Genomic DNA, 9,817 nt, shown 5'->3' with positions numbered 1-9,817 from the left:
GCCAATGGTGGCATCACCTTACCCCTCAGGCCTGACTTTCAGTCTTATTCCTCAGTACTTCACTGCTCTCCTTACCTGCTTTTAAGTACTCCGGAAAACATCCCACCCCCTGCCCAGCCCAGCCCGGGACTTCGCTATACAGCCTTTCTCTGTCTCTCTGTCCCTGGCTTTCTCTCTGCCTCTGTCTCTCCCTCTTTATCTCTCTCTCTCTAGCTCTTAGCTCTCCCAAACCTGTCTCCCTCTAGTCCTTCTCTTCATGTCACCTTGAATATCGTTATTTCTCTAGATCCCTGCCCCACCCCCACCCACCCTCCCTCCCTCATCACTCAAAATCCCATCTCGGGGAGTGAGGGGGGTGGAGGCCAGCAGGACAAGCAGCCCGAGCAGAAGGCAGTGTTTGATTTCTCTGCAGAAGGGCTGTAAATTCCCTCTGCCACTCTCTGCCAGAAGAGACCTGTCTCACTGCGTCTCAGCGGCTGGCGGTGAGGACAAGAAGCGCAGACCTGGGGAGGCAGGAAGCCCTGACCCAGGGCTGGGGCTGGAGGAGAGTGAGTGCAGGCTCAAGGGCCTCTCTTAGGTCTGCTCGTATCAAAACCACACATCTCTTCTCTTCAGCAACTTCTGCTGAGCTTCGCCCAACCACCAGTAAATGGTGTTCTTGTGGCTTGTGGGGCACTGAAACACATGCAAGTCCAATTGTGGACCCTAAAGAATCCCCCACACACACAAAGGGCTCTAGCTGTTACTTTCACTTCTAATCGCCCTCTGGGTCTCTCTCCACATTTCTGGGTCTCATGATGGTCTCCAGCCCTCGTTAGCATTGCTGTTTACACACTTAAAACCCAATTTCACTGTAATTTCTCCGACCCTTGGTAGCGTTGACAGATTTGGCCAATGGACAAACTTTATGCAGCCTGCAGTATTTTTAAATCATTTTAATTAATTGCCAACTCTTAGAAATTAGAAAATTCCATGTTAAAATTTACTTTTCAGGGTTCTGTTTCAGTGTAGTCAGCCCACACAGAGAGTCTGTCACCCTACAAAGGAGAAGACTGCAAATAACCTACAAAGTCATTTTTCCCAAACCCATCAGAGAGCTGAGGTTACCCAGCATCCACACAGCTTGAAATCTAAGGGGAGAGAGGCCACTCCAAAGCAAGTCAGGACAGGAAATCTGGCTCGAGAGGACAGGCCCATTCTGATGAGACGGAAAAACTCAGCTCAAGTTTAGAGGCCCACTCAAGGTCAAATGCAGCCTCGAGACCCTCAGGACTCCCTGGGAGCCCCACTCAAGAGTCCAGCCTCACTGGTGGGCTCTTCCCTACCAGCCTTTACGGGCTCACAGGAAGGACAGCAGGAAAGCAGCCAGAAAGGGCAGCCTTGTTCTCAGCAGTGCAGGCCTGGGGAAGGGACCCGGTGTCCCTACGAGAAACGCTGGAAACTCACCCCCTACGCTCCCCACCATCCGTGTTCAGATCCTCTTCTCATATGGAGAAAACCCTGCTGTTCCCCAGGCTCAGGTGAGGAGCTGCTGTCCTCTGCTGGGGAGGGAAGCAAAGAATAAACCTTCTACCTAAGAGGGATGCGCAGGAAATAGCAGTGCACTGTCGGCCGGAATCGCACCACAGCAAGAACTCCAGTTAGAACCGCCTCCACCTCTGGAATCCCTCTCAAGTCCTGGCCATCACAAAGCACCTGCCCCCACCCCTTGCTCAGCCCCACTCAGCGTTCCTCAAACCTCCAACATTCCACCTTTATGCCACTCATCACAGGACTACTTGCTAACTGCCATGACAACCCTAAAATATCGGCGGGGGCGTGACACAATCAAACATTTGTATCTTCTTCATGTCAGTCTGATGCAGGTGCAGAGCTTGCTCAGAATCAAACACCTGTAAGAGGCAGAGGTGGGATCAGCCCACACAGCCTGGCCCAGCATTCCTGCCCTGGTCGCTACAGTAGGATCAACTGCTGGTAAGGTTTGTGTTTGCTTTGGAGGTCTACCAGCACACGTGACCACACACGACGGGGATGCCCAATGAGCCCCCAGATGGATGTGGCATCCCCTACCCCAGGACAAGGAAATGTCCTATTTTCCTTCAAGCTTTCCAATCATGGAGCACAAGTCAAAGTTTTCCGACGCCTGAGAAATAAGACTTGGATGAGGGCTTTTGATCAGACAGATAACGCCAAAGACCATGAGCAGAAGTCTCAGCTCTGGACAAGTTCAAGGCTGCATCAGATGAGGAGATCAGGGCCCCAGCTGATGCTGTCAGGGGCTACAATGACCCTCCTGTGGAGTTCCTGCCTCTCCACTCTGCTCTGTCCTTGAGTAAGCAAATATTTTTGAGTGGCTAAGCTAATCGGCATAAGCACATAGCAGGTGCTCAACAGATACTTACAGAAAAGAATTTTACTATTGGAAAAAGAGAAAATAAATGAATAAATGAACAAAGGATCTGCGTACGGGATCCGTAATTTGTCTTTTCTCCTCCGTAAACTTGCACTTGAGCTGGGCGGAAGGTGTCTCCAACGCCAGACAGCGTCATTGGCCCCCTCAAACAGCTTCAAGAACATCTTTGCTCCTTGGCCATGTCTAGGTGGTCTCAGTTAAGGGGGGTCTAACGAAATGAAAGGAATTCACCAAATCGGATGGATGTGGGTGACAGGTTAGCAGCTGTGACAACCATCAGAACAAATAACAGGCAGGAAAGTGTTGGGGTAAGTCTGGGTAGGACCATGAATTCGGTAACCAGATGCTTGAGTGTGAATCCTAACTGAGGGTACGTTCCGATCCAGTCTTTCATTCCTCATTTGTAAAGTGGAGGAATAACAGCGTCTACCTCATGATGTCACCATAAGGATTAGGCGAGTTAATGTTAAATGTGAGTTAGTTGTTTAGAACTGTACCTGGCTCAGAAGAAATTTTACGGAAGCGTTTTCTGCCATCATTATTGAATAACACTTATGCCAGGGAATCACCCAACATTACTTCAAGCCGTAGCTCTCAGAAACCAAATCCATTTCTTGAATCCCAGCAATCAAGAAGATTTATCAAAGCTCTGACTTCAGAAAACCTAAATGAGGACAACTCTTCAGGTGCCACAAATGGCTTCAACTTCCACCACATCTCCTGCTTTCAGGAGCCAAGGATACAGTCATCAGAGAAGGTAGGAGAAACATTGAGAAACCAGCCCAAAAAGGTCAACTCCTGGGCAGTCTAGACAAACATCTCAATTTTCCTGGCACCCAGGAATCGACTTCCCTGTCTTCATCCCAACAGCCCTGAGGGTCCCGTCTTGATCCCTCTGCTGCAGCCCTTGAATGACAGATACACTTCATGAGCCTTCTAGAACTTCAGAGAGAGCTGCCCTGAAAATCTAAAGTGCTGAGATCAATGCCTTTTAGGATTCCCTAGGGAGAGTATTCTGGGTCCCCAGGAGGTCAGTGCCCCTTTCCCATCTGCCGTGGCGATGCCCTCTCCTACCCCGTGCCTTCTCCATTAACCCAGAGCCCTGAGTTGATTAAACAGCTGCGGCCCCTGTGAGACGCAGAGATGCAAAGGCCATTTGTCTGGCTGCATGGGGCTGAGAATCTGAGAGAGGCAAATGTCAGGCCAGATCAATAAAGCTCTGAATGGATTGGAGAAATGAGGTTTGAGCTTCGGAGTACCTGCTTAGCCAAGGCCCTGGAGAAGGCGATGGATAATAGGTGGTGAGTGCCTCAGTCAGCATGCATGGCAGCCCCCAGCGAGAGGGCAGGGAAGCCAGACTCCAAAGAAAGATCTAGAGTGGGAGAAGAAAGGCCCGGGTTCCAGTCTGAGGCCACCAATAATTCACCATACGAGCTGCTCTCTGGGCAGCATAAAGAAGTCCGGCTCTGGGACCAAAGTTCCAGGTTCAAACCCTGGCTCTACTCCTCACCAACAGTGTGACACTGGGAAAATGACTCAGCCTCTCTGATTTTCAATTTCCTCATCTGAAAAGTGGGGTTAACACTAGCACTCACAGGGGTGGGTACAGCTCAGTGGTAGAGTGCCTGCTTAGCATGCGCTCCTGGGTTCAATCCCCAGAACCTCCATTTAAAAATAAATAAATAAGTAAACCTAATTACCTCCCCCAACTAAAAGAGAAAAATATTTTTTAATTTTAAATAAAAAAAAAACCTTTAAAAAGATTTTTTTAAAGAGTACAAAACAAAACAAAACAAAAAATAGTATTCACATCATTGGATTGAGCAAGCTTTAAGTAAAATCAATTCATGTAAAGCTTTTAGAAGAGCCCCCGTTGCATGGTAAGCATTACTAACATTAGCTCATGTTACTGAAAACAATGAGAAAGGAGGAGGATTGTTCTGGAACAGAGATGGCCAGCACTGTGGAGGGCCATTCCTGTGCCTTTTCTTCTGTGAGTCAAGGTAAATACCACAGAACGGCTTCTCATCACCAGTCATCTCCTTCACCCAGTACTCAACAGAGAAACAGCCATCTGAACCAAAGCTAGGAGAAAACTCGGCTGTCTTGCACTCATTGAGGAAAAGCACAGTGTACACAAAATAACAGGCTTTGTACTTCACAAGCAATTTGATACACTCTTCCAAAATTTTGGCTCTCCATTATTTCCTCCTTACGTTCTGGCTTCGGAACCTAAGCTCCACATACAAAGCAGTTGTCCAGGTTTCACTCACCTGCCTACTCTGGAATGTCAGCTACCTAGAATGTTAGGTGGAGGGTGATGTTAAGACTCAGTGACGAGGAGTTCTGAGATCGACTGGCAATGTCTGGCACGGGCAGTGGTGGAACAGATGCCACGTGATGTCTCCCTGGTCAAGTTAACTTCCCAAGGGCTTCCACTTCTGAAAATCTAGGCGCTTATGAAACTCACCAGTGGGACGAAGGGTAAAGATGCAGGAGCAGAGAAACAGCAAACTAAGGGTCTGTTTGTTTTTTTTTTTAATAGACCTTATTTTTTTAGAGCAGTTTCAGGTTTACAGCAGAATTGAGCAGAAAATACAGAGTTCCCACAGAAAATACAGAGGGCTATGTGGGAACATATATACCCCCCTACCTAAGGGTCTGATTTTAAGCAGCAAGGTCCATCTGATAGAGCCACCTCTATGCCTAGGATCTGGTGCCTTCTCCCACGGCCGCAGAGACCCAAGAAATCACCTAAACACAGAGAAAGAGTTCTGCCAACTAACATGCTGTGTGATCTCAAGCAAGCCCCTTCCTCCCCAAGTTTCCACAGCTGTAAAATGAGGTAGATCAACCTTGAAATTTAAGGAATGGGTCAGATGTTAATGCTATTATGTATGCTTGACCTCACTTCTGATGCCACAGATTGGGGCAATACCGCCCTGACGTGGGAGCCAAACGTCTGCAAGGGATATGAGAACAGGGATAACACCGTTAGCTTCACTGGCATATAGACATCCAAGCTCTAGATTTGCCTGTCCAGTTACCTACTGGAATTTCTTGGATTTCTCAGAGGCATCTACAATACAATATGTCCAAAATGAAGTTCATATTCACACCCTGCACCAAAACCACTCCTACCGCACATCAGTAAAGGCAGCCCTCTTCCACCAAGATAAGATGCTCAATTGAAAACCCTTGGAAGAATCTTCGATCCCTCCCTTTTCCCCATCAACAAACCCTCTTGAGTCTACCTCCAAGTACCTCCTGAAGCCATCCACTTAGCCCCCTCTCTGCTACCGGCATCCTAATTCAGGCCATTGTCATCTCTCCACGGACAATTGCAGTGGTCTCCTAATGGTCTCTCTAACTTGTCTTCCTACAATCAATTCTCTGCACAGCACCCAGAATGGTCTTACTCAGATCATGTCACTCTCCTGTTTAAAATCCTCCAGTGAATTCAACTACACTTAGGATAAAACTTAAATTTTTTGCTATGGACTGCAGAAACCATGTGTGAGCTGGTCCCAGCCTGTCCTCTGTCCTCACCTTGTCCCATGTTTCCATGAGCTCCCCAAGCTCTAGCTACATCGATCTTTGATGCTGGAACAAGCCATGGTAGACTATAACACGGGCGGCTCCCAGCGCACCACACCTCCTGGAATACAAGCCCTTGGGTGGTCTCTCCCTACACTGATTTTCTGCCATGTGACTTGCTTTGGCCAATGGGACAATGGAATTTCAGCAAAGCTAAAGTTTAATAATTGCTGGCACACAGGGCTTGACCTCATGGAAATATTCAATTTTGAATGTTGTTTGCCATGTTATTAAGCCAGTAGAGATTCCTGGAGAAAGAGAGGACCTGGGTGTAAGAACTGATGCCAACAGCCAGCATCAACCTCCAACCACGTGAACAAGCCTTCTTGGATGATCCAGCCCTGCCCAGTGGCCTCAGACAACACCATGGGAGTAAAAGAATAATTCAGCTGAGTCCCACCCAAGTTAATGACCCACAAATCATGGGAAATGGCAAATTATTATTGTTTTAAACCACAAAGTTTTGGGGCGGTATGTTACACAGCAGTAGGTAACTGCAGTACAGGCCAAGCAAGGCCACGCCTCTGAGCCTTTGCAATTGCCTAGAATTGTAGGCTAACAAGAATCTCCTGGCTTATTCCTCGTTACACTGGTTCCAGCTACAATGTCACCTCCTCCGAGAGGTCTTCCCTGATCACATTACATAAAGTAGCACACACACACAAGGCCTCATGGCACTCTGCGTTAGTATCCTCAAAGCACCAATCACTGTCTAAAGTGGGCGTGTTCATTGCCTAGCTCTTGCCAAACCCACACGGAGGTTCTGCAGAGGCAGGAATAGTTTGGTCTTGTCCGTTACCATCAACAAATATTTGTTGAATAAATAAATGTGACAGTTCCCAGAGCACACGTTTAAAGTAGCAAATGTTTTCTTACCAGTCGCAAGAGAGAACAAGATTCCTTCCTCTCAAGCTAAAATCAGAGAGCTGTCCAGGACTGCTCAGATAAGCCAACCTGGACATGGGGACCAGCGAGCGAGTCTTGCTCCAGGGGGCTGATAAACTATCAGCGGGCACAATGAATGGAAAGGCAATTCAGGTCCTCACCAGCAGTTGCCATGGATGGGCAGGAACAGATGGCCAAAGCCTAGGAATTGACCATGGACTTGGCTCTTTCTCTATGCTAAATACTTCAGCGATAAGGGGCCTTTTCAGCCCTCCAGCCTCTGTCAATCCTTCCGCTTTTCTCCTCATCTCCACCTGGGAAACTTCTACCCACAATTTCTAGACCCAGCACAGAGTCCTCTCCTCTGGGGAACAGCCAAAGCTTTCATGTTGTAGAAAGTGGTTCCCAAGTGCAGCCCCCAGACCAGCGGCGCCAGCACCACACAGGACCTTGAGAGGAACACAGATTCTCCAGCCCCACCCCAGACCTCCTGAATCAGAGGGGCGAGCAATCTGCACTTTAACAAGCTTTTCCAGAGACTCTCAGGCATGCTGATGTTTGAGGATCTTTACTGTCAAAGGAACACATTATAACTCAACCACTCTCCTGGGTTCAAATTCCAGCTTGTTCTAATTATCGGCAGTGAGACTCTGGGCATGTGGCTTAATCTCCTGAGCCTCAGTTTCCTCATCTGTATATGAGGGTCATATCCACATCCTGGTTAACTCCTCCTTGACCTCTCTGTCTACAACAAACAAAGTCTCTCACAGCACCAGGTACCACTTTTTCAAAATGATGGCAATTTTACATTTCTTCATGCGTTTTTTAATTTAACTTCTGCCTTCCCTGCACTGGACTGCAGAATTTATGTCTTTGCTCATGGACAGCCTCCTCTGTGTCTATCTGGTGCCTGGCACATGGCAGGTGTTTAATGAATACTTATTGGATGAATGAATGAATGAATGAATGAATCTGAATATACTATACTCACATTAATCTACTAACAGTTTCATCAATGTCCAACTAACCCCACCACATGGAACACACTCCTTCCTCACTTGCCCTTCTCCTGACTAATGTCAACCCAGGCCCCTCACTGGAAGCTTCAGGGAATAGTGTTTAAAAATGTGGAGGATCCAGGGGGAGGGTGTAGCTCAAGTGGTAGAGCACCTGCATAGCATGCATGAGGTTCTGGGTTCAATCCTCAGTCCCTCCACTAAGAAAATAAATAAATAAATCTAATTCCCATCCCCCCAAAAAAGTGGGGGGAGGGTATAGCTCAGTGGTAGAGCACGTGCCTCGCATGCATGAGGTCCTGGGTTCAATCCCCAATACCTCCCTCAAAAAGTATAAATAAATAAATAAACCTAATTATCTCCCCCCACCAAAAAAAAAAAAACTAAAAAAAATTAAAAAAAAAAAAGATTTTAGAAATGTGGAAGATCCAGACTTCCTACCCAGTTCTGTCACTTTCTCAATCTATGACCTTGAGTCTATGTATGACTTCACTGTGCCTTAGTTTCCCCATCTGTAAAATGGGGGTGATAATACTAATAGTAGTACCTTCCCCATGAAGCTGTGATTCTGAGAATTCCGTGAATAAATATGGGAATAGCACCGGTCCTCACACTTGGCCACATGTTGGAAACACTGGGAATCTTTTAAAAATATACTGATGCCTGAGTCCCATCCTCAGAGACTCTGATTTAGGTGACCTGAGGATAGGTCTAGGTACTGGGATTTTTTAATTCTCTCCAAGTGATACTAATACGCAGCAAAGTTTGAGAACCATTAGTGCCAAGTGCTTGAAACAGTACCTGGCACTTAGAAAGCACAAGGCAAGTACTGGCTACTTGTGTGTTTGAAGTAACACCACACATTTCACTTCCTGTAGCCTGAGTGCCAAGACCAGGTAGGTGCCTCTCGTTCACTTCTCCCACCCTGGGCTTCCTCCATAGCAACACTCATCACACGACATTGAAATTGTCCAGTTACTTGTCCATCTTCTGCACTAGACCATGAGCTAGGTCCCCACATGTGGAACAAGGCTGGGTGTAGAGTAATTCTCAAAAACAAAATTGGCTGAACAATTGGATGATCTCCTTGGATGATCTCAGCCAGACCCATGGCTTTCTGCACTGTCTGTTCACCTGACATCCCCAGCCTCCCCACTGAACTCAGACTCCAGCACCCAGCTGGCTTCTCAGCATCACGATGGGTGACTGTCCATTCCAAACCAAACAGGACCCAAACTAAACCTTATTTCCTCCTCCCAACTTGACTTCTCACTCCTTCGCTCTAGCAGTTTTTCAAACCGAACATCTTGGAGTCACCCTTACCTCCTCTGGTTCTCACACCCTACATCCAATTCATGAGCAAATCACATCAGCTCTACCTGCAAGCCGTGTCCAGGATCCAATCACCACTACCGCTCCCATCACAGAGTGGCCCAAACCACCATCATCTCTCATCCAAAAGAGTGTGGTATTTCTGTCTCCACTCTTGTCCCTCAACAGCCCATGACAGCACAGGAACCAGAGAAATCTACCAGACAACATGAATAAGACCTGAAATTCCTCTGCTCAGAACTCTCCAATGGATCCCAATCTCACTCAAATCAAAATCTGAAGTCCTACTCCAGCCTAACACTTCCTGCACAAGAGCCCCCAGTTCCCTCTCTGATCTCGTCCCCTACCGCTCTCCCATTCACTCACTCTGCTACGGCCACGCTGGCTTTCTTACTGCCCTTCAACACCCCAGGTCCACCTGTGCTCAGGGCCTTTGCACATGCTGTTTCTTTTTTTTTTTTTAATTTTTATTGATTTATAATCATTTTACAATGTTGTGTCAAATGCACATGCTATTTCTTCTGCCTGTCACTCTCTTCCTCAAATATCTGCTTGATGTGTTCCCTCCTTCCTT

At 47.3% G+C, this 9,817-nt stretch overlaps 1 non-coding gene across 1 annotated transcript; it reads left to right on the top strand.

Moving 5' to 3' along the window:
• Positions 1-8,163: 8,163 nt before the first annotated feature.
• Positions 8,164-8,235, top strand: TRNAA-CGC. Its single transcript has one exon. It is a non-coding gene; the product is annotated as a tRNA-Ala (tRNA).
• The last annotated feature ends 1,582 nt before the right edge of the window (positions 8,236-9,817 follow it).

This window comes from Camelus ferus, chromosome 18 (assembly GCF_009834535.1).
Source record: "Camelus ferus isolate YT-003-E chromosome 18, BCGSAC_Cfer_1.0, whole genome shotgun sequence".
NCBI lineage: Eukaryota > Metazoa > Chordata > Mammalia > Artiodactyla > Camelidae > Camelus > Camelus ferus.
The sequence above is the reverse complement of the archived record's forward strand: the minus strand, read 5'-3'. Positions and strand labels throughout refer to the sequence as shown.